The sequence below is a fragment of the Taudactylus pleione genome, unplaced genomic scaffold, assembly GCF_031769625.1.
Source record: "Taudactylus pleione unplaced genomic scaffold, aTauple2 ptg000278l, whole genome shotgun sequence".
Taxonomy (NCBI): Eukaryota; Metazoa; Chordata; class Amphibia; order Anura; family Myobatrachidae; genus Taudactylus; species Taudactylus pleione.
In genome coordinates this window covers 5,549,041-5,574,732 of record NW_028284680.1, presented here as the reverse complement: position 1 = coordinate 5,574,732, position 25,692 = coordinate 5,549,041, and the positions used below count along the sequence as shown (strand labels likewise).

The 25,692-nt window shown below is 47.9% G+C and overlaps 1 protein-coding gene across 2 annotated transcripts in view; it reads left to right on the top strand.

Annotated features, from left to right (window-relative positions):
* Positions 1–25,692, top strand: part of ROBO3 (roundabout guidance receptor 3) — a 384,819-nt gene that overhangs the window by 67,471 nt on the left and 291,656 nt on the right. The window lies entirely within an intron of this gene.

Below are 25,692 nucleotides of genomic sequence, written 5' to 3'. Positions count from 1 at the left end.
CTGCGATGCGCGGGTACATATGGACGATATCGATATTGTCAGTCGCCCGAGCATGCAGGCCTACCTGGTCGATTATCGACCACATTACTATAGGAACTTGAAATCGTTGATTGCGGATCGTTATAGTCGCTGGTGAGTTGGTGATGTGCTGGATGATCAATATCAATCGTCCAGCACAACAATATAGTTTTCGTTGTCGATCGTCCCGTCTGTACGCACCATTACCGTGATATTCCTCCCATTTTAATTTCTGCTGTTAGGTCTTACTGACTGGCATTGCCCCTGTAATGAAAGAATTACTTAACTTGACATAATCATCAGTTAATAGAGGAACAGAAAAGAAGCTCAATGACAAAGATTTAAGGTATACAATTATTTTGTAGGCAAAAAAATGTATATTTATTCAGGATATGCCCATGCAATAGTCATATACTTTAATGCTGATCGGTTTAGCAGCAGGGGCGTATCTATAATGGGTTCAGTGTGTGCGGTGAACACGGGCCCCCGGGTCCAGAGGGGGCCCCCGCACTGCACACCCTGCACTTATAATGTTACTTACCTCTCCGGAGTCCTACATCGGCACTGGAAAATGGCTGCGGCGGACATTTTCCTGTCGTTTGCGCATGCGCAGTACAGGGAGAATGTCTGTCGCGGCTATTTTCCCCGTGAACTGTGCATACACTATAGACTCTGGGCACACTCTAGTGCACAGCTCAGTGCGCTGCCGGGCGGGGAGGAGGGGGCCCGTCCTCTCTAGAAACGCCCCTATTTAGCAGATATCTGCATATAGTAACAGTCAATACATACACTGTCTCTATCTTATGCTGGGCATACACTATACAATCAGTGTTCTCCCCAGAAATTTGTGAAATTGGTGATTCCAAATTTGCATAATTCACTGCAATATCCCTTAGACGTGAGATCACAAAAGTGTTTGTGCAAATAATGGTAAAAGCAAATGATCACATTCAGTGTAACAACATGTACTTTTAGTCCAAAAGGTCCTCAGATGTATGGGACTAGTTATTTGTAACATCTAAAGATACATATAATAAATACATGCGCATTAGTAGTACCACGAAATGTGCTTATGCAAAACAGTGGGTGAATCAATTTATCTGCCTTCATTAATATGGCAGTATGTACTTGTGATCTGACGCTGTATGTACTTGTGATCTGACGCTGTCGCTGACACCCATCCGTTGAGCAACGGTTGACACAATACTGTTACTAAATGCGATTAGTATAAACAAATATATAAAGTGCTAGTGCATGCAGTAGTCACTCTGTGACATGTATTTATTCTCTAATCCTGGGGCTGCAGATGATTAATACAAAAACACCATGGATTTCAAAATAAACATTTCAATCAAATACAATAGTGTTTAGGCTAAACAATGATGCAATAGATCGCTACTTATAATAAGTTGTTTGTGACTTTGTGCTTTTACAAATGCATTTAACTTCACAAATGTCAGAAGTGTGCACTTTTATGTTTGTAATAGAAACTGGCAGCCTCACGTTGGTAACAAGTGATTTATGCAGGCAGAACAAATGGAATTAGCACATGTAAATCAATGCCATAACTATAAATGGTACATACACAGAGATACAAACTTGATGTTTGCTGCTGCTGCCGACGCGTGTTTCGCCGATGTGGCTTGTTCAGAGAAAATAGTGTAGTCATTGCCTGATGATCACGCTATAACATACTTACCTACTTCAATTATCTCCTCTCCTGGAGAAGCTCGGAGAGGAGATGTAGAAGGACAGCTTTGGGGGGCGGGGCCAGGCTCTCCATGTCACTAGGCCCTGCCCACTTCACAGCTAAATTCTGCGATTCGCTGGTCCTTGGGGAGGGGGCAGGGCCAAATGATGGGGTTTGCCTGAGTTTAGCCCCGCCTTTCCATTTGGACCCGAGATTCTCCATATTATCTCCCCATTCTGCCAACTTCACTAGGAAGTGGGTGGGCTGCGGGAGATCCACCTAGTCTTCCGATGATGCAGGGGGCTACCCGAAAAAATCGTGAGACTCCCACAATTTACAGGAGACTAGGCAAGTATGTGTTATAACCAGACAATGACCTCCCTTTTCCCAGATATCTGGGGTGTTGGGTGTATAATGCCCAGGTCTAACCTATCTTAGGACAGATAGAAACATGGGTCCAGTCTTTTTGCTGTTTCAGAAAGGTGAGCTGGTACCAAAGCAAGAACCGCTTATTGTGTCTTGATGTTTGTTAGGGAACAAATGCACACTTCTGCTTTTAGTTCATTTTCTTGCAATTTCAATAATGGAAGTCCCCACTTTTCAGGCCATTTTGTGTAGGCTATTATTTGGCGTGTTGGGATAAGCAGACTAATGATACTTCTGAGAGTTCCTAGGTACAGGTTGTGTGGCTGCTGCATAAACAAACTACTGATGTGGATCATACACCCCCCCCCCAACTGTTCCAATTTAGAAATCATGGTCTCATTTTTCGGACATTGTCCCGCTATCCTACCTGCAGGGCACAGTGTCATGTAACGGGGAAGAGTTGGGGGGACTCTTACCGCAGCAACTAAAGCGTGCCGAGAGAGCATCGCGGGGAGTGCTGGGTAAGCCCCCATAGTGACGGAAAATGGGCTTGTGATGTGAAGCCATGACTCGTGAGTCAAGGACATGCCCTCTGTCCAGTCTACCAGCTCCAAAATATTGGGAGGTATATATTGATGATTCGATGTGACTATCACGAAAAGTGCCAAAATAGGCTCAGCACAGGAGTGAGATCACCTCCAGTAGCTATGGGGTTAATGCACCATTATCTGTCCTAATACCCAATGTAGAGCCCTCTTTTCTTTCTTTTGTTTATAGTCTATATGTTGTGTCATTTGTTCTACAAATACACAGTGCTTACAGATGAAGAAAATCAGTATATAAATAACATTATTCTTATTGCAAATATTTACATTTTGTATATTAAATAAAGGAAGCTGAGAAGTGGATTTGTTTTTACTTACTAAATCCAATAGTGACATCTTGTGGCAGTCTGTAAGAAGACACTTTTCCTGGGCCAGGTTTAGGTATCTATACGCCTGTGGGCCTGATTCACTACCGATCGCAACTGCGAATGCATTAGCGATTACGCAAGCAGTTCCACTGCGATATATGCTAATCCATTGTGATCACTGTGCCGCTGCAGCACAACATAAGGACGCCCACTTTACCTTACACACATCCGTAATGTTTAGCAAGACTGCAAAAACCATCGGTACAATCGAGTACCATCGCAGCCTCACGCACACTTGCACAAGTTCTGACCTTACTCAGTAATTGCTAACTTCCACGCACACGCTATGAGTCCTCAAGCTGAGTACGGCATCGCAGTGGATAATTTATGTATGCCCATGCAACAGCGTTCAAACGCACTGACATGCCTGTGTTTTCCCGACCCCCCCCCCGTCACCACCCCCCCAAACGGTGCTTCCTGTCAATCACTCTGCGTAGTCACTGAGATCGCAGTTCCGCTCGCAGTGGTTGGTTCGCGCACTGCAATGCATGCGCAGAATGCAACATTCGGCCGATTGCGTGCGTTATCGCAGTTACAATCGGTTGTGAATCAGACCTTATATTTGTAATACTCTGTAGATCTGGTAGTAACTTCCTTACAGGAATCTATCAGACCATCATGAATCAAACTAACTGAGGTGCAGCCAGGGATGCAGTGAGAGGCTGTCCTATTTGTGGAATATATATTATTGGGAGTCATATAGCGGGACTGTCTAGACGTTCTGCACTAGACATTTCCCAGCATGAGAAGAGATGCTGGGAAATGATGAGGTAGTTGCTGTTGTCAGTAGACCCTGGTTGGATTTTGTGGTTGGAGCATTGCGGCCTGTGTTTGCATGTTCAGTATGGAAGTGTTTTTCCCCGTGTGTAATCATAGTATTGCAAGTAACGCTTAGAAAGAGTTGGGCATTTAATGTTACCGTAACATGATTTTGTGTACACCGCTTATGTACTTTGTAAGGTGCTGCAGAACCCTTGTGGCACCATATAAGAAACAATAATAATAATAATAATAATAATATATCCACTGTGACAGTCAGATTAGGGGTCCCTCTCCTGGGTAGAGGTCTCCTTCCTTACACACACACAGCAGCAGGGAAGCAGCACACCAGTCTGGATGCGAGTACAAGCTGGTCGGCGCCAGTCTTTATTGTACAATGTCAGAAATAACATAAAGAAAACATAAACATAAATCTTAGCCCTGTCGGGGCACTAACTTCACAGGTGGTTCCCTCACTACCAGAACCTGGCAGGGCCTAATGCCCTCGCCAGCAACAAAGGTACAGCACAGTACTCACAGATAGGTTTTCCAAGTGTCTCTGAGCAAACTCCCTGTCTGCGCTCCCAGGTGAGACAATCAGCCCTCAACACATTAGGCTTATATTGGCCACTCTCAGGTGGAAAACTAACAAGCCTGTTACCAGGCTGCGAGAACCAAAACCTGGAGTGGCCGTGGGTGGAGCCCTCTCTCTCCTCTCACCCACAACCCCCAGGTCCCAAACCGGCTTTTCAAAAAGCCGAGACTCAAGCCTGCTACACTGCAGACTTTCTCCTGGGGGTTTAAAACACATAAGACAGGAATCTGGGACAAATGTACCTGCCACAAACCACTTTACCAGTGATCCTATCACACCACATAAAGGAATTGATTGCACTTTATAAACCAAATTTGGCAGAAAACCTTGTTTAATAATAGTAATAACATATATTCTATAATATGGTGCAAAATGATAATTGTGCTGTAACTCAGAGCAACCAGATATCTTCAGTCCAATGTGGTCAGACAAATTAAAAATGGCATCATATTTGTTGCTATGGCTCATACTATCTTAGTAAATAAGCTCATGTATCTTTGCAGACTAGACACAAAGCACATATTGATGATATATGTCCCATAGGTAAATTGAGGATTATTTTTTTATTTTATTTTTTTTTACTATGTGAGAATAAGTTCCACTTCCTCCTGCTTCTCTGTAATGTTTCTGACGCAGGAACTCGGCGGCTTCCTACTAATGTACACCAAATCAAAATGTTGGTTTTGCACCTTTTGATTATCATATGTTGTGTGCCATATCCCTGCTATATGTGCCACAAAGGGTTAAAAAGACCCCCCCGTTATATGACACGGTCCTCAGGGGTTATCGCTATTCTATGTACGTTTGATGGACAGCTGGGTGACTATGAAAGGCCTAGAAAGCTGCTGCCTGGTGCGTCCTAAGGATGCTCCATGTCCTCAGCCCTCTCGCTAGTCCCCACGGCGAGCTGCCCAGAGAGTCCTCATTACAATCCAGTGCTCCCAACTTGTCTAGCGGCCCCACCCCCTCAGTGTGATGTCATGATGTCACATGGGCACATTACAGCCTGGCTATGGCCCTGAATTTTCCGCAGTGTGGCCCTGATTCAGAGCCGCTCGCTATTTGCGAGCGCTCTCTCTGAATAAGGGTGGGGCCTTTTTTTTTTTTTTTTTTTGAACCACAGCCTCCAGGCCGCTCGCTAAGCTGTGGGTGACCACCCACAGCTTTAGCGGGCGGCCTGGCGATGTCCGCGATTATTGCGACCATCGGGCTTGCGACGAGACCCTTGTGGTAGGGTCTCATCCATCGCAAGCCGTACTACTGACATCACGTGTGATGTCAGGGCCGCCCACAAACGGCAGGCGCTCCTAAGGGAACTCCTCCGTTTGTGCAGCCCCTTTGCGCTCGCGAGCGGGTCTGAAACAGGCCCTGTGTACAGCCAGGCTACAAGGCTGCACATAGCAGGGAATGGAATACGTTTTCTAAGCGGCCTATTGAATACACCTAATTCTCTGGCAGTGATAGAGAATGAAGTTCCGCTGCAATTTATTACGACACAACTGCCTACCTTGTGGGATCTCTCAGCCTCTCTGGTTGCGTTACCCTCTGGCTTTGGGCTTTACTCTAATCAGAGTATCTCCAAAAATCGCGCATGTGCGGGTGGGAGAGCCTGTGCAGGTAGCAGTGGCACCTGCCTGCAGACTGTGCACGTGTGTGAGCCCATAATTCGGGACTGTCCCAGACATTCCGGCACCAATGAGAAGCTTGTCCATGCAGACATAATTTTAAAGGTCTTTTCTTGTTCAAAAGTATCTTCTCATGCAAAATGGGCGCAAGAGAATGATATAAAATAAATTTTGTAGTAAATATGTCACTGTGTGTTTTTAATTTGTTTATGTGGCTAAATCCAGCCTCTGACAATTCTAGAGGGATGATTGTGACTCTACCCAATAACCTTCCTAAGCTACTGTACCTCATTACCTCTTCTGTACACAGGTCAAACATGTTCTTCCCATACTCCAACCTCTGACTCCAGGTCACAATTGCTGCCAACATTGCTGTGTGACTGACAGGATCATAGAGCCCCCTAAGCACATATGTAGTACTTCCCCTCATGTATCACAATCCTATTTCACTATAGAGTGTAAGCTTCTGAGCCAGGCCCTCTTACCGCTCTGTCTGTCTCTTAACACCCAGTGTGGTTTTATTGCGGTGTTCCCAATTGTAAAGCACAATGGAATATGCTAGAGCTATATCAATGAATGTCAATAATGAAATAATAAAAAATGCAGCTCTGTAGTTATAACATTGTCCACAAGGTGGCAGCAGTGACTGTGATGAGCTTACAGGACATCAGCATGCACAGTCTGCTCTGTATTCTGCAATCTCTGCGGCCGCTCTGAGCCATTATTAATATGGAACATGCGATCACCGGGGAAATTAAATACAGTCTGAATCGTGGCGACATTAATTAAAGGCAAAATGTTTTAATATCGCTTTGTAATTAATATGGCAAATAATGGTATTATATCCTGCAAAATGTCATATGTAGATCAGATGCAGAAATCCGCACATCAGGGGCCGCTTATAAAGCATCTCAGCTATTCCATGTAGCAACACTGCAGTAGCCATATAGAAATGTACAGTGCTCTCTGCAGTCACAGCTATGATGTAGTAAAGACAACTGATAGAGTAAATGTTCCCCGATATGAGTTTGGCGCTGCATGAGTTGGGTTCCCAGGAGTGAATTTAGAAATGTCTGGGCCCCACAGCAAAATTGTGATAGCGCCCCTCTACGGACCATTACAACAGTCACACTTTGCGCCATGCATTGTCAGTACCCAGTAGGGCAGAGCAGTAACTGCATTGGCAGCCGTCTGCCACATTACCTGACAGTTATACCAGTATAGGGACTCGTCGTATGCCGGGTCACTTCACTCTGCATCCACTTGCCCTGATTGCTGCTCGTCCTGTCCCTGCACCCCCACCAGTGCTCTGCCCAACACCCCCCCCTCGCTCTGTACAATCCTAAACCCCCCCCCCCCCGTTGCTCTGCTGCCTCCTGTCCAGAGCCAGCATAGGCAAACTAAGCAAATGCCTAGAGCATCCACAATCAGCTCAGCTAATGGGCCAGGGTGATGGGTACTGTGATCTGTGCTGGGTGAGAGGCGCTGTGCTGTGATCTGTGCTTGGAGGGGGGTGCTGTGCTGTGATCTGTGCTGTGCTTGGAGGGGGGTGCTGTGCTGTGATCTGTGCTGTGCTGGGTGAGAGGTGCTGTGCTGTGATCTGTGCTGTGCTGGGTGAGAGGTGCTGTGATCTGTGCTGTGCTGGGTGAGAGGTGCTGTGATCTGTGCTGTGCTGGGTGAGAGGTGCTGTGCTGTGATCTGTGCTGTGCTGGGTGAGAGGTGCTGTGATCTGTGCTGTGCTGGGTGAGAGGTGCTGTGCTGTGATCTGTGCTGTGCTGGGTGAGAGGTGCTGTGATCTGTGCTGTGCTGGGTGAGAGGTGCTGTGATCTGTGCTGTGCTGGGTGAGAGGTGCTGTGATCTGTGCTGGGTGAGAAGTGCTGTGCTGTGATCTGTGCTTGGAGGGGGGTGCTGTGCTGTGATCTGTGCTGGGTGAGAAGTGCTGTGATCTGTGCTGTGCTGGGTGAGTGGTGCTGTGATCTGTGCTGGGTGAGTGGTGCTGTGATCTGTGCTGTGCTGGGTGAGAGGTGCTGTGATCTGTGCTGGGTGAGAAGTGCTGTGCTGTGATCTGTGCTTGGAGGGGGGTGCTGTGCTGTGATCTGTGCTGGGTGAGAAGTGCTGTGCTGGGTGAGTGGTGCTGTGATCTGTGCTGTGCTGGGTGAGAGGTGCTGTGATCTGTGCTGGGTGAGTGGTGCTGTGATCTGTGCTCTGCTGGGTGAGAGGTGCTGTGATCTGTGCTTGGAGGGGGTGCTGTGCTGTGATCTGTGCTTGGAGGGGGTGCTGTGCTGTGATCTGTGCTGTGCTGGGTGAGAGGTGCTGTGATCTGTGCTGGGTGAGAGGTGCTGTGATCTGTGCTGGGTGAGAGGTGCTGTGATCTGTGCTGTGCTGGGTGAGAGGTGCTGTGCTGTGATCTGTGCTGTGCTGGGTGAGAGGTGCTGTGATCTGTGCTGTGCTGGGTGAGAGGTGCTGTGATCTGTGCTGTGCTGGGTGAGAGGTGCTGTGCTATGATCTGTGCTTGGAGGGGGGTGCTGTGCTGTGATCTGTGCTGTGCTGGGTGAGAGGTGCTGTGATCTGTGCTGTGCTGGGTGAGAGGTGCTGTGATCTGTGCTGTGCTGGGTGAGAGGTGCTGTGATCTGTGCTGTGCTGGGTGAGAGGTGCTGTGATCTGTGCTGGGTGAGAAGTTCTGTGCTGTGATCTGTGCTTGGAGGGGGGTGCTGTGCTGTGATCTGTGCTGTGCTGGGTGAGAGGTGCTGTGATCTGTGCTGTGCTGGGTGAGAGGTGCTGTGATCTGTGCTGTGCTGGGTGAGAGGTGCTGTGATCTGTGCTGGGTGAGAAGTGCTGTGATCTGTGCTGTGCTGGGTGAGTGGTGCTGTGATCTGTGCTGTGCTGGGTGAGAGGTGCTGTGATCTGTGCTGGGTGAGCGGTGCTGTGATCTGTGCTCTGCTGGGTGAGAGGTGCTGTGATCTGTGCTTGGAGGGGGTGCTGTGCTGTGATCTGTGCTTGGAGGGGGTGCTGTGCTGTGATCTGTGCTGGGTGAGAGGTGCTGTGATCTGTGCTGGGTGAGAGGTGCTGTGATCTGTGCTGGGTGAGAGGTGCTGTGATCTGTGCTTGGTGAGAGGTGCTGTGATCTGTGCTGTGCTGGGTGAGAGGTGCTGTGCTGTGATCTGTGCTGTGCTGGGTGATCTGTGCTGTGATCTGTGCTGTGCTGGGTGAGAGGTGCTGTGATCTGTGCTGTGCTGGGTGAGAGGTGCTGTGATCTGTGCTGGGTGAGAGGTGCTGTGATCTGTGCTGGGTGAGAGGCGCTGTGATCTGTGCTGTGCTGGGTGAGAGGTGCTGTGATCTGTGCTGGGTGAGAGGTGCTGTGATCTGTGCTGGGTGAGAGGTGCTGTGATCTGTGCTGTGCTGGGTGAGAGGTGCTGTGATCTGTGCTGGGTGAGAGGTGCTGTGATCTGTGCTGGGTGAGAGGTGCTGTGATCTGTGCTGTGCTGGGTGAGAGGTGCTGTGATCTGTGCTGGGTGAGGTGCTGTGATCTGTGCTGTGCTGGGTGAGAGGTGCTGTGCTGTGATCTGTGCTGTGCTGGGTGAGAGGTGCTGTGATCTATGCTGGGTGAGAGGTGCTGTGATCTGTGCTTGGAGGGGGTGCTGTGCTGTGCTGGGTGAGAGGTGCTGTGATCTGTGCTGTGCTGGGTGAGAGGTGCTGTGATCTGTGCTGTGCTGGGTGAGAGGTGCTGTGCTGTGATCTGTGCTGGGTGAGAGGTGCTGTGATCTGTGCTGTGCTGGGTGAGAGGTGCTGTGATCTGTGCTGGGTGAGAGGTGCTGTGCTGTGCTGTGATCTGTGCTGGGTGAGAGGTGCTGTGATCTGTGCTGTGCTGGGTGAGAGGTGCTGTGATCTGTGCTTGGTGAGAGGTGCTGTGATCTGTGCTGGGTGAGAGGTGCTGTGATCTGTGCTGTGCTGGGTGAGAGGTGCTGTGATCTGTGCTGGGTGAGAGGTGCTGTGATCTGTGCTGTGCTGGGTGAGAGGTGCTGTGCTGTGATCTGTGCTGTGCTGGGTGAGAGGTGCTGTGATCTGTGCTGTGCTGGGTGAGAGGTGCTGTGATCTGTGCTTGGAGGGGGTGCTGTGCTGTGATCTGTGCTTGGAGGGGGTGCTGTGCTGTGATCTGTGCTGTGCTGGGTGAGAGGTGCTGTGATCTGTGCTGGGTGAGAGGTGCTGTGATCTGTGCTGGGTGAGAGGTGCTGTGATCTGTGCTGTGCTGGGTGAGAGGTGCTGTGCTGTGATCTGTGCTGGGTGAGAGGTGCTGTGATCTGTGCTGTGCTGGGTGAGAGGTGCTGTGATCTGTGCTGTGCTGGGTGAGAGGTGCTGTGCTATGATCTGTGCTTGGAGGGGGGTGCTGTGCTGTGATCTGTGCTGTGCTGGGTGAGAGGTGCTGTGATCTGTGCTGTGCTGGGTGAGAGGTGCTGTGATCTGTGCTGTGCTGGGTGAGAGGTGCTGTGATCTGTGCTGTGCTGGGTGAGAGGTGCTGTGATCTGTGCTGGGTGAGAAGTGCTGTGCTGTGATCTGTGCTTGGAGGGGGGTGCTGTGCTGTGATCTGTGCTGTGCTGGGTGAGAGGTGCTGTGATCTGTGCTGTGCTGGGTGAGAGGTGCTGTGATCTGTGCTGTGCTGGGTGAGAGGTGCTGTGATCTGTGCTGGGTGAGAAGTGCTGTGATCTGTGCTGTGCTGGGTGAGTGGTGCTGTGATCTGTGCTGTGCTGGGTGAGAGGTGCTGTGATCTGTGCTGGGTGAGCGGTGCTGTGATCTGTGCTCTGCTGGGTGAGAGGTGCTGTGATCTGTGCTTGGAGGGGGTGCTGTGCTGTGATCTGTGCTTGGAGGGGGTGCTGTGCTGTGATCTGTGCTGGGTGAGAGGTGCTGTGATCTGTGCTGGGTGAGAGGTGCTGTGATCTGTGCTGGGTGAGAGGTGCTGTGATCTGTGCTTGGTGAGAGGTGCTGTGATCTGTGCTGTGCTGGGTGAGAGGTGCTGTGCTGTGATCTGTGCTGTGCTGGGTGATCTGTGCTGTGATCTGTGCTGTGCTGGGTGAGAGGTGCTGTGATCTGTGCTGTGCTGGGTGAGAGGTGCTGTGATCTGTGCTGGGTGAGAGGTGCTGTGATCTGTGCTGGGTGAGAGGCGCTGTGATCTGTGCTGTGCTGGGTGAGAGGTGCTGTGATCTGTGCTGGGTGAGAGGTGCTGTGATCTGTGCTGGGTGAGAGGTGCTGTGATCTGTGCTGTGCTGGGTGAGAGGTGCTGTGATCTGTGCTGGGTGAGAGGTGCTGTGATCTGTGCTGGGTGAGAGGTGCTGTGATCTGTGCTGTGCTGGGTGAGAGGTGCTGTGATCTGTGCTGGGTGAGGTGCTGTGATCTGTGCTGTGCTGGGTGAGAGGTGCTGTGCTGTGATCTGTGCTGTGCTGGGTGAGAGGTGCTGTGATCTATGCTGGGTGAGAGGTGCTGTGATCTGTGCTTGGAGGGGGTGCTGTGCTGTGCTGGGTGAGAGGTGCTGTGATCTGTGCTGTGCTGGGTGAGAGGTGCTGTGATCTGTGCTGTGCTGGGTGAGAGGTGCTGTGCTGTGATCTGTGCTGGGTGAGAGGTGCTGTGATCTGTGCTGTGCTGGGTGAGAGGTGCTGTGATCTGTGCTGGGTGAGAGGTGCTGTGCTGTGCTGTGATCTGTGCTGGGTGAGAGGTGCTGTGATCTGTGCTGTGCTGGGTGAGAGGTGCTGTGATCTGTGCTTGGTGAGAGGTGCTGTGATCTGTGCTGGGTGAGAGGTGCTGTGATCTGTGCTGTGCTGGGTGAGAGGTGCTGTGATCTGTGCTGGGTGAGAGGTGCTGTGATCTGTGCTGTGCTGGGTGAGAGGTGCTGTGCTGTGATCTGTGCTGTGCTGGGTGAGAGGTGCTGTGATCTGTCCTGTGCTGGGTGAGAGGTGCTGTGATCTGTGCTGGGTGAAAGGTGCTGTGCTGTGCTGTGATCTATGCTGGGTGAGAGGCGCTGTGCTGTGATCTGTGCTGGGTGGGAGGCGCTGTGCTGTGATCTGTGCTGTGCTGGGTGAGAGGCGCTGTGCTGTGCTGAGATCTGTGCTGGGTGAGAGGCGCTGTGCTGTGATCTGTGCTGTGCTGGGTGAGAGGTGCTGTGATGTGATCTGTGCTGGGTGAGAGGTGCTGGAGCACAGCACAATGGGGGAAGGGACTACAGCCCAATGAGACCATGCACCTTCCGTGAGGCCACGCCCTTTTTCGGGATCCCACCGGGGAGTGGGGGGGCACCACCCGAAATCTTGCCTAGGGCACTAATTTGGCCAGGGCTTGCTCTGCCCCCGTCCTCCGTCTGCTCCCATACTTACCCCATGCCCGTTCCTTATTTTTTGAACGCTAGGTCTGTCCCGTCCCCCTCACAGTGGGATCCTTTGGAGGGGACGGCGCACATTCTGGCTTCCACGGCGCATGCATTGAGGAGACGGCAATATACCTAAGGAAATTATTACATAGAACTACAGTAATTTCATTATCATTACTTTCCAAACTTGTAGCACAGCCTGGATGAATGAATTACAAACACATCAGTACTGTACGGCACATTTCCCCTCTGTGACAGGACGTCTGGTTACGTGGACTCTATGGCTATAGTGGCACCCCTGTGGTTCTTCAGTTAAGTGCCACTTTGAGAATAGTGCAGAGTATGCTGTGGCAGAGAGAACCAGTGGGGGGAATTAAATTATGGGTGAATCCATTCGCCCGGCCGGATTTGCTCGGCAACCTCTACGCTTCGCGGCAGCGGGATCTCGCACAAAAGTGTTCGCTACCCCATAGGGTAGCGAGCGCTTTGGAGCAAATCGGGCGTTCAGCCGGCCAGGCGAAGGGTGCGATATGGGCTACCGTTGCCGGGATTTAGACGCTGCAGCAACGGCAATTTACACCATTTCCTGAGCGTGCCCATGTGTAGTCGATGACTGTACATGACATACGGTTATCTGATGATATCCCCATTCCGTAAGCAACAAGTCTCGGGGCTTATTCACACAACGCTAATGCGATTTTCAGCCGCTAACACCTGAAAGCCAGATAGAAAACAGGGTGGACGGTTTCTCTTGTATTCGTTCCCCTCATTTCATTCTTGGATATTAAGTCTACCTTTAAAATTTATTTTTATATCATTATCTCTTTTATAAAGCGCCACAAAGATCCTGTAACACTGTACAGGGGAATAAACTACAGACTAATACAAACAAGTTACCAATGTCACATGAATATGTATATGTAACACCCTTATTAGAAAAACGTTTTATTTGTAGTATTGTATGTCATTCAGTGCAAGCGCCCTCCCTCATCCCCGAACATGGCCAATCTATCGTTATCGGCAGACTGACCATCGTGATCAGGCGATGATTGATATCGGAAACGACCAGCGGGAGCGCACATTGTTGGTTGCTTCTGACATTATACTGGCCGATTTTATGTACGATTAATGAGCGATTGAACGATTACGATGTCATAATCTTTCAGTCGCTCTGTTTAATCGGCAAGTGGATACGCGGCTTAAGAACTCTTCTGTATCATATGTACTGTATAATCCTGGCACATGATTTTCTGCGCAGTCTTTGCGTATGACGTGCATGCTGGCACCAGTGTAAACCAGACTGGGACAGATATAAAACCTCAGACAGAGTTAAGTATTGGTACACTGGGTGCAACATATTCTATAACGCAAATTACCAGCCATAAGATCAGACAGGCAGTTACACATATACAGAAGCTGAATGATCAGTCTAAACATAGCCTAGACCAATATATCTTATACTGTATATAAGTGTCCTATTTTTCCTCCACTTCCCCTGGATCAATGCAAAAGGATTTAGAAGAGGTCGGACTTGATGGATTTTTGCCGTTTTATTTTTTTTAACCTTTAGAAAATTATAAATTCTAAATATAATAAAAATCCTCCTACTTACAAGTTCTTAAAGCGATACAACAAAGGCACTAATTCTCCACAAGGTGGCAGTACACTTACAGTGAGAAATGTTTTTATCATTAACATTGAAGATAATTCACTATAAATACTGTATGTTAAAATGTTCGACATTGAATCTGTAATTTGTGGTAATTTGCTTAATAGGATATTTTTAAAAATATTAATTACCTTGTGTTTATATTGACATTCTCTATAAGTAACACATGATACAGTGACTGTGTTGGGATTTAATATCAGTTCACAGAGGATCTTCATTTAATAGAGGCTTTATTAATAATAGGACTGATCTGGAGAGGGGAAAGTTTTGGTCCTTCGGGACCCTATACTGTGAACACACTCTATAAGTCAGTGTGTTGGGCCCCTCGGCAGCTAGCAGCCCCTTTGTATATAGCAGGGGTTCCCAACCACGGTCCTCAAGGCACACTAACAGGCCATGTTTTAGGGATAGCCATCCTTGAGCACAAGTGATTTAATTAGTACCTCAGTTATTTTGATTTAACCATCTGTGCTCAATCATGGATATCACCAAAACCAGGACTGTTAAGGCCCCCATACATCAGCAATTGATTGCAGCAATTTGCAATCGATTGTGTATAAAAATCTTTCCCTTTTTCAATCGGTTGTGGCAATTCTGCAATCGATTGAAAAAAGGGAAGATTTTTATACACAATTGATTGAAAATTGCAGAATTGCTGCAATCAATTGCTGATGTATGGGGGCCTTAAGTGTGCCTTGAGGACCGAGGTTGTAAATCACTGGTATATAGAGTATTGAGTCACAGCACGGAGGTGTCGTTATTATATCCGCGCTATCTCTGTATAGGCTGTAGAACCTGCGCTGTCACCATCTTACAGTTGGAATGAATATACTTATAGAAAAGGTCACACCCGTCCCCTACTCCCCCTGAACGTCCAGGAGACCCCAGATTAAGGTCGTATCACCGCAGGGCCATAGTAGCGCAGTCCGTGGCAATAAGGAATCTTTATTCACCAGGATGTGATGACATCATTTCCTGCTTCGCCCTCTCAGCTGCTGTATTGCGCATATGCCAACGCACATCAGCGCAGGCACCAGCCAGGAACCTATGGGGGCTGCGGATGCTGTCGGAAATGGAGGGAGATATCTGCAGGGGTCGCTCCATATTACATCTTGGGGATACTTTAATAATAATTTGTGAGTATCCACGATATATTTTAATGAATAGGCCCCCAAATGAGGCGTCCATTACACTTCAAGCACAAGCCTGGAATACACAGTATTTTCCAGGAGGTGGCGCAATAGAGCAATTTGGTTTTTCACCTATTTACCAAATAACACATTGGGCACAGCTATACCGTAGTGGACAGAACACCAGAAACTATAGATGCATTTAAGCCCACCACATAGATTTTCACGCTATTTTAACCCGTTCCCTGTGCTGAGCCCATTTTGGCATCTTTGGGCTCATCAGATTCCGACTTCATTAGCAGAACTTTTTAATGCCTATTTTTTTTTTCCTTACATACTTTGCATTTACAGTAACTACTTGCAACTATTATACAGTAATTATACAGCAACTATTATACAGTAACTATAGCAACTATTATACAGTAACTATTATACAGTAACTACTTGCAACTATTATACAGTAATTATACAGCAACTATTATACAGTAACTACTTGCACCTATTATACAGTAACTATTTACAGCAACTATTATACAGTAACTATTTACAGCAACTATTATACAGTAACTACTTGCAACTATTTACAGTAACTATTTACAGTAACTATTATACAGTAACTATAGCAACTATTATACAGTAACTACTTGCATCTATTATACAGTAACTATTATACAGTAACTATAGCAACTATTATACAGTAACTACTTGCAACTATTATACAGTAACTATTATACAGTAACTATAGCAACTATTATACAGTAACTACTTGCAACTATTATACAGTAACTATAGCAACTATTATACAGTAACTATTATACAGTAACTACTTGCAACTATTATACAGTAACTATAGCAACTATTATACAGTAACTACTTGCAACTATTTACAATAACTATTTACAGTAAATATTTACAGTAACTGTTATACAGTAACTACTTGCAACTATTATACAGTAACTATTATACAGTAACTGTAACAACTATTATATAGTTGCAAATGATGGGTTAGAACTGCGCTCTGCTGTATGGGCAGATGGGATGTGAGATGTATTGTTTGTGTCGGGGTGCTGCACCTTCCTAAAAGCAGGAGTACCGGGTCCTATGTAACGATATAATGGGGTAGAGGGTGCGGAGGGTGCGCTCGCCCTATGGGTGTAATGCTGGAGTAATAGTGTGTTGTGGTCTTTTGTGTTCAATGTTGTTTGTGGAGTGATGGGGTGTAGGGAGGGAAGGGGGTCTAATGGACTGGAGGTGGTGGGTGAGGAAATGAAGACAGAGGCAGAAATGGGGGCCAAAGGGTTTATTGGAAAAAAACAGTACTAATCCTGTTTGGTCCCAGGCACCCAGGTGGGGTGAGCGATCCACTTGGGGGTGTGTGTGGGTGGAGACTGGGGAGGTGAGTGGACCCTTTTAGGGGGCTCCTTTCCGTGCAGTTCAATAGACCGGCACGTTACCCCTGCTGGACCTTTGGTCAACAGTCTTAGGATGTCTCGGGGGGAGGGGAGTGGTGGGTTGGCAGCGGGTCTGGCGGTTGTGGATGTACACCCTGGCGGCGTCCCGTTCAGGGGTATAAGTCTCGGAGTCACTTACCTACCGGTAGGATTTGTTGGTGAAAAAGGCTTGGGCTGCTGGTAGCTGGTGTTAGTTTCCTTTTGCAGATGCGGTGTTGGATGGCTGTTGCGGTGTCAGCGGTTGGAGGAAGCTCTGTGTGTGGTAGTGGCTTGCTGGTGCACTGTGGGGCTTGGTGCACCGCGTTGCTGGCGTTCTGTTCCCGCTGCCTGGTGGGTGCCTGCTGGTGTGGATCGCTTAGGGATTGCTGCTGGACGAACAGCTGTGAGTGGAGCTGGTGTTGGTTGCTCCCAGGGGGCGGTGCGTGGTCGCCTGGGTCTAGCAGGTGGAGTGGTGATCAAGAGGGGTGCGAAGGGCTTTGCTAGGTGTGATGCCCAGCGCGGCCCTGCGGGTGGTGGGTAGAGAGGGTTCTGGAAGCAGCAAGGCTCGACCGAGTTCTCCGCAGGAATGAAGAGCTCTGGTGTAAGCTGGCTGTGGTGTCAGAATGTAGGGGGTCTCCAACGCGTTTCGGCAGGGGCTCTGCCTTCTTCAAGGAGGTAAGAAGTGTGGCTATGCATGTGTGAGGTTTAAATGTGGAACTTCCGGGTTCTGTGTTTGTCAGGTGGTGGAGATGACCAATCAGGGCTAAGAGTGGGTGTGGCCCATGTATCTGATAGGTCGTGGGTGATTGTGCGAGGCTAAGCCTGTGGTTGGGTGATAACGTCACGTGGTTTGGGCAGCCAATGGTTTACTGTGCAGCTGTGGTTGTGTTAGCTGGAGCTCGTGTCTGGGTGCATATGTGGCTGCTATGGGGATTGTGACCGGCTGTGAATGGTCAGCGGCGGTCATGTGGTGTCGGCAGCCAATCGTGTGCTCTGCTGGTGTGGGTGTGTATGCTGGGGCTGGTGTGCTGCTGCATAATGCATTAAAGCACACCAGCCCCAGCATACACACCCACACCAGCAGAGCACACGATTGGCTGCCGACACCACATGACCGCCGCTGACCATTCACAGCCGGTCACAATCCCCATAGCAGCCACATATGCACCCAGACACGAGCTCCAGCTAACACAACCACAGCTGCACAGTAAACCATTGGCTGCCCAAACCACGTGACGTTATCACCCAACCACAGGCTTAGCCTCGCACAATCACCCACGACCTATCAGATACATGGGCCACACCCACTCTTAGCCCTGATTGGTCATCTCCACCACCTGACAAACACAGAACCCGGAAGTTCCACATTTAAACCTCACACATGCATAGCCACACTTCTTACCTCCTTGAAGAAGGCAGAGCCCCTGCCGAAACGCGTTGGAGACCCCCTACATTCTGACACCACAGCCAGCTTACACCAGAGCTCTTCATTCCTGCGGAGAACTCGGTCGAGCCTTGCTGCTTCCAGAACCCTCTCTACCCACCACCCGCAGGGCCGCGCTGGGCATCACACCTAGCAAAGCCCTTCGCACCCCTCTTGATCACCACTCCACCTGCTAGACCCAGGCGACCACGCACCGCCCCCTGGGAGCAACCAACACCAGCTCCACTCACAGCTGTTCGTCCAGCAGCAATCCCTAAGCGATCCACACCAGCAGGCACCCACCAGGCAGCGGGAACAGAACGCCAGCAACGCGGTGCACCAAGCCCCACAGTGCACCAGCAAGCCACTACCACACACAGAGCTTCCTCCAACCGCTGACACCGCAACAGCCATCCAACACCGCATCTGCAAAAGGAAACTAACACCAGCTACCAGCAGCCCAAGCCTTTTTCACCAACAAATCCTACCGGTAGGTAAGTGACTCCGAGACTTATACCCCTGAACGGGACGCCGCCAGGGTGTACATCCACAACCGCCAGACCCGCTGCCAACCCACCACTCCCCTCCCCCCGAGACATCCTAAGACTGTTGACCAAAGGTCCAGCAGGGGTAACGTGCCGGTCTATTGAACTGCACGGAAAGGAGCCCCCTAAAAGGGTCCACTCACCTCCCCAGTCTCCACCCACACACACCCCCAAGTGGATCGCTCACCCCACCTGGGTGCCTGGGACCAAACAGGATTAGTACTGTTTTTTTCCAATAAACCCTTTGGCCCCCATTTCTGCCTCTGTCTTCATTTCCTCACCCACCACCTCCAGTCCATTAGACCCCCTTCCCTCCCTACACCCCATCACTCCACAAACAACATTGAACACAAAAGACCACAACAAACTATTATATAGTAACTACTAGCAACTATTATACAGCAACTATTATACAGCAACTATTATACAGAAACTATTATACAGTAACTATAGCAACTATTATACAGTAACTCTTATACAGTAACTATAGCAACTATTATACAGTAACTATAGCAACTCTTATACAGTAACTCTTATACAGTAACTATAGCAACTATTATACAGTAACTCTTATACAGTAACTATAGCAACTATTATACAGTAACTCTTATACAGTAACTCTTATACAGTAACTATAGCAACTATTATACAGTAACTCTTATACAGTAACTATAGCAACTATTATACAGCAACTCTTATACAGTAACTCTTATACAGTAACTATAGCAACTATTATACAGTAACTATAGCAACTCTTATACAGTAACTATAGCAACTATTATACAGTAACTCTTATACAGTAACTATAGCAACTATTATACAGTAACTCTTATACAGTAACTACTTGCAACTATTATACAGTAACTATTTACAGCAACTATTATACAGTAACTATAGAAACTACTATACAGTAACTTCTTGCAACTACTATATAGTAACTATTTACAGTAACTATTTTATAATCCACAGCTTGAACGCACTGTTGTTCACTTGATGTTAAGTTATAGGCGCATTAGTTTTTAGGGGCCCCAGGGCAGCTAACTTGTAGGGGCCCCTACCAATAAAATTGTGAAAATTATATACTGATGTTATTAAAAAGCATAATGTGTAAATATTCCCATCACCTCAAATGTGTAGAACACGCTGTAGTGCCCCTAGCTCACATTATGCCACACAGAACCCCCAGCTCACATTATGCTACACAGAACCCCCAGTTCACATTATGCCACACAGAACCCCCAGTTCACATTATGCCACACAGAACCCCCAGTTCACATTATGCCACAGTGCCCTCCCCCTCCCCCGTGCTGATAATGTAGCTATGTGGGGGCACCCCCTTTCGTTAAGCTGGCACTGCGATACTGACGCTATCCGTTTTGTATGGGTGCCCCTGGCATCGCCAACCACTACTTATGTGATTTCCCAACTGGGAGAACAAATATTCATTTAATACTTTTATTTACATAAATGTTTCTTTATTTGGTGATCATGATCATCTTCCAAATGTTGGTGTCCTTTCTTATTTAACCAAGGAGAACCCCTCTGTTATATACATTAATGTCATTTATTGCCTGCTGAGTGTGAAATGAGGGATACCTTCATGTTACAGGGGACTTTTCTGTACCAGTTGAGGGGACCCCCAAGTTTTCCTGAGCCAGGGATCAGGCGATTGATCTTTCCTCTATCACTGATGTTCTCACTGCTTGTTGCTTTGGGGTCACGTTACCCCATCACGCCGCCGCGCATTTCTGGATACAGCACTAGAAGGAACCCATCCATCACGCTGGTCCGTTTTCTTGTACCTCTATAACTGTAGTAGGGCAAGTGGGACTCACACTTTACAGCTGTGGGATACATGAACAGCCTGAGTCTCACTTGTCCTTAGCAACCAAGTGGTGAAGCCGTCCACAAACATTTCCAAACAGACTCGCGCTTCAAATTGTTTGTTTCAAAATATAAAGACGAAAACCGGTAATATAGCACCGTGACATGGCTTCCAGTCCCAAAGCCTGGGAAATGCAGCAGACAGACTATGGAAGCTGCAGGCCAGCAGGTATATGGGTTATAGACCTCCCAATCTGAGCTGGGAAAGGAGGAGAACCCGGCCAGCACAGCAACAAATACCCAAACACATTATTATCATTATCCTTTATTTATATGGCGCCACAAGGGTTCTGCAGCACCTTACACAGTACAGAAACAAATGAGTACACAAGAAAACTGTTATTAACACTACAAACAATGCAGGACAAGTACATGATTTATACACATTGCTGCATAACACCTAAATAAGCAGCAGGGTGTCCGCAATCTTAGGTGCTGCTGCAAATCAAAGTTAGGCAAGGAGAAGCACGTGAGGGAAGAGTACCTCAATGTTTTATTGTTATGCATTTAGTGACAGTTATTATATAGCGCACATATTCCGCAGCGCTTTATAGAGAATATTTGGCCATTTATATCAGTTCCTGCCCCAGTGGAGCTTACACTCTATATTCACTGTCACATGGACACACACACAGGTAACTTTGGTGATTATCATACAAAAACTGCTGTTTTTGTATGATAACTGGGGCCAAAAGGCTTGAGAAATAGGCCCTGTGATGAGGCTACACACAAAGGGAAAAGCTAAATAAGAATATCACAAAAAGAATATTTGGTGTCATTGCGACTGCTTTGTTCTGCGTCACTCACAAGAACAGACAGCAGGGGGCGCTGTGACTTTATTTTTTTAATCTTGAGAGATATTTGTACGATCGCAGTTTGTAACGTGTGATGCCCAGCACAACAAAGACCAGTTACTTGGTATAGATATAGATAGTATAAAATAGGAAAGCGGTCTGTAAGACTATGAACCGTAAAATATAAAATCAGGCCCGGTAATGACTGGTTAATTTGAGTCTTGTCCTCTTTGGAATAGGAGTGTGTATGTAGAAACACATGTATGACGCTGTATGTACCATCGTCTTGTCTGCTCATTCATACAGTTGGGGAGATAGGACTGGAGAATTACTGTATGCCGCTTGTTTAATGATGGGGAGATTGGGCGAGATGAGGGAGAAGGGTTTGGGGGGGGCTTTAATTTTCCAGCCTGTATCAGAGAAATGACGGTTTAAGGCCTAATGCTTAGTTGCAAGTAATGCGCTCGCAATTCCAGCTGCTTCCTGCTGTCGGAAATGCCATGCGAGCCCGATGTGTCTGCCCCATTCCTGAGAGCAGCCCCCATCACTGGTATCGGCATTTGCACCAGTTCCTTCCTTGGTGGAGAAGATCCCACTAAGACCCAGATTTATCAGCGAGTGACATTCCTCTTATCACTCCTTACTGATATTATATGGGGCTCCAACCAATCAGCTCCTGTCGTGTGTTTTTTGAAAAATGACAGTGAGGAGCGGATTGGTTGGGGCACCGTTTAAAGAGCGATAACAAGAATGTCACTCGTTGATAAATCTAGGCCTGAGTCTGATGGACCTCTGCATACACACAGCTTGGACGAGGGCACTTCTCTGTGCAGCGCCCATGCCATGCCCATGGCAAATATATTCTACGTGTAAAAGCCCAGGAGCCACCCAGCAGCGCCCATCCAGATGCAAGCGAGAAGTGACCGAGATGCAGGCGACTCGGAATCGCTGTTTGCGAAAAATCGCTTTCAGAATTAGTTGGTTACTATTGGTTAAAGCAGCTTGTCTGCACAGTTCACTCATGGGTGAAGTTGGGTGGGTAGACAGCACGCCCCTCCCCATTATATTCTGCCACTGCCAGGCCCATAAAACGCTTGTGTTCCGTCTCTGGGCTCCCATCCCTCACAATATATTGTGATGTGATCAATGTCCGACAAACCCGGCCAGGCGGATTCACATACTCACTGGTGTAAGCAGTAAACTAGCAACGACTATAATACACCCCATAGCACACAACCAACAGGCTGCTCTACCCTTACCCCTCTCTTTCATGCTGCTCCCAGCTGGTATTGCAGCTTTTATTGCCCTGCCTCTAGATCAATAATTCTCCCATCCCCACCCGGATACAGGGAGTAGGGACATTATTCACTGACCGGCGGCTGTGTGGAGAGCACAGAGATCCCTCACTAGTGTGTCTAGGGGAAAACAATCCTATGCTGTATATATATTACCTGCCACCTGCTATAGGCAGTGCTCCCCCTAGATCACAAGCCTACTAGTGCCCTTATACAAACCAGAAGCATCCAGCTGATTTATATCTTGCTCCATTTAAATACAACTCCTGGGGGAATCATTCACTTTAATTGCAGAATAACAGAAATAAGTCACCGTGGTTATAAATTTGTTTCTGTGCTGGAAACGCTGACTCGGGCTGGTAATAATACCGGGCTTCCATTACTCTCTATTCACTTAAATTATTACCTGTCATTTGCCAGTAATTCCGGCACTCGCTCCACAATGCCGCCTGTGTGTGATGAGTGTTAGCAGCAAGGTGCAGTCTGGCCATTCAGCCTTCTAACATATGGCTGTAATTTATGTTCCCGGACATGTTGGGCCCTGGTGCAGAGCGTCCCTTCCGCAGGTGCTCCCACATTGCACGCACCGACCGAAAATACAGATGTTCACCTGTATGCAGGGTCGTGCACCATCATTGTGGCCAGGCGGCCCCTATCATACACGTAATTTGATACTCGCCATCATAATACGTGCGCACTGACGGCTGCAAGCATGAGAAATGGACAGATATTAGATAGTAGTTTATTTTGTGTGGGACAACCTATAATGGGAAGAATACTGTTTACAAGCAGCGTAATAGTCCGGTGGTATAGCTGGCAGGCGCACTTTTTATACCGTCGGGTTTTGTGGCGAGTTATCGCTTAGCGCAGGTTCTGGGGTTAGTCTCCTCCAGTGTAATGTATCAAACTTTGGAGAGAGAGAGGGAAAGTAGCAGCTAATCGGCTTCTAACTGACAATTTTCAAACACAACCTATAACATGACAGTTAGAGGATGATTGGATGGTACTTTATCTCTCTCCAAGGTTTGATACATCTCCCCCTCTGTCTGGGCAGCTGAAACTGTTATCTCCCCCGGGTAGCGGACAGGCTGTGAGATCTCCATGGAAACCACAGGCACCAGATATCGCAAAAACAATATTCTCAAAGTATTAATGCAAAATAAGAGAAGAGCTGGGAACGCTGACTGCACGAAATTCTCAATGTGGAATATATTTGAGGGGAATTGCAGTAGTTGTACTAAATGTTCTAGTCCTTGGGTTATAGAGCCGCAGTCTGTTCCGCAGTTCTGTATAATATATGGCATTCTTCCACCCATATTGCATACCTCCCAACATCAAAGGTGTCTCAGAGTGTGTGGGCACAGCAAAATGTGCGTATGCTCAGTGCCTCCAGGGGGCGTATAAAACAAAACACAGAAATGACATGTTTTATGTCACAGGCTGAAGCAATGCGGCACCTCCCTAACATCCCTGCAAATCGGGACAGACGTCCTGACCACAAGTCAGTCCTACAAAACTGGGACGGTGGGAAGTATCTGTATTACAAGGCCTCCTATTTCTGTTGGGGGGTTTTATCTGTAGAATGTACAGTATGACACCTGTCCTGTACTTCTACTGTCAGTATAGTGCCCCTATATTACACCTGTCCTGTACTTCTACTGTCAGTATAGTGCCCCCTATATTACACCTGTCCTGTACTTCTACTGTCAGTATAGTGCCCCCTATATCACACCTGTCCTGTACTTCTACTGTCAGTATAGTGCCCCCTGTATCACACCTGTCCTGTACTTCTACTGTCAGTATAGTCCTCCTATATTACACCTGTCCTGTACTTCTACTGTCAGTATAGTGCCCCCTATATCACACCTGTCCTGTACTTCTACTGTCAGTATAGTGCCCCCTGTATCACACCTGTCCTGTACTTCTACTGTCAGTATAGTGTCCCCTATATTACACCTGTCCTGTACTTCTACTGTCAGTATAGTGCTCCCTATATTACACCTGTCCTGTACTTCTACTGTCAGTATAGTGCCCCTATATCACACCTGTCCTGTACTTCTACTGTCAGTATAGTGCCCCCTATATTACACCTGTCCTGTACTTCTACTGTCAGTATAGTGTCCCCTATATTACACCTGTCCTGTGATTCCACTGTCAGTATAGTGCCCCCTATATCACACCTGTCCTGTACTTCTACTGTCAGTATAGTGCCCCCTATATCACACCTGTCCTGTACTTCTTCTGTCAGTATAGTGCTCCCTGTATCACACCTGTCCTGTACTTCTACTGTCAGTATAGTGCCCCTATATTACACCTGTCCTGTACTTCTACTGTCAGTATAGTGCTCCCTGTATCACACCTGTCCTGTACTTCTACTGTCAGTATAGTGCCCCTATATTACACCTGTCCTGTACTTCTACTGTCAGTCTAGTGCCCCCTATATCACACCTGTCCTGTACTTCTACTGTCAGTATAGTGTCCCCTATATCACACCTGTCCTGTACTTCTATAGTATAGTGTGTGTATGTGTGTGTGTGTGTGTGTATATATATATATATGTACAGTATAGTGCCCCCTTGTTCTTATTGTCGTGTTCCCCAAACCATTCCTGTACAATTTTTGCAGCGTGGCCGAGTACATTATTCTGAATGAGGGAATACCGTTGAAGCATGAAGGGGTGTACTTGGTCTGCCAGTGTGTTTAGGTAGGTAGTATGTATCAAAGTAGCATCCATATGATTGCCAGGATCCAAGGTTTCCCAGCAGAACATCACCCAGAGCATCACACTGCCCCCCGCCAGCTTGCCTTCTTCCCATAGAGTATCCTGGTGCCATCTCTCCCCGGGTAAACGACGCACATGGTCATCCTCATGATGTCATAGAAAACGTGATTATCAGACCAGACCGCCTTCTTCCATTACTCCACGGTCCAGTTGTGATGGTCACGTGCCCATTGTAGGTGCTTTCGACAGTGGGCAGGGGTGTGCATGGGCGCTCTGACTGGTCTGCAGCTGCGCGGCCCCCGTACACAGCAAGCTGCGATGCCCTGTGTGTTCTTACACCGTTCTATCATAGCCAGCATTAACTGTTTCAGCAATTTGTGCTACTGTAGCTTGGTCCCCGACACGCATCAATGAGCCTTGGG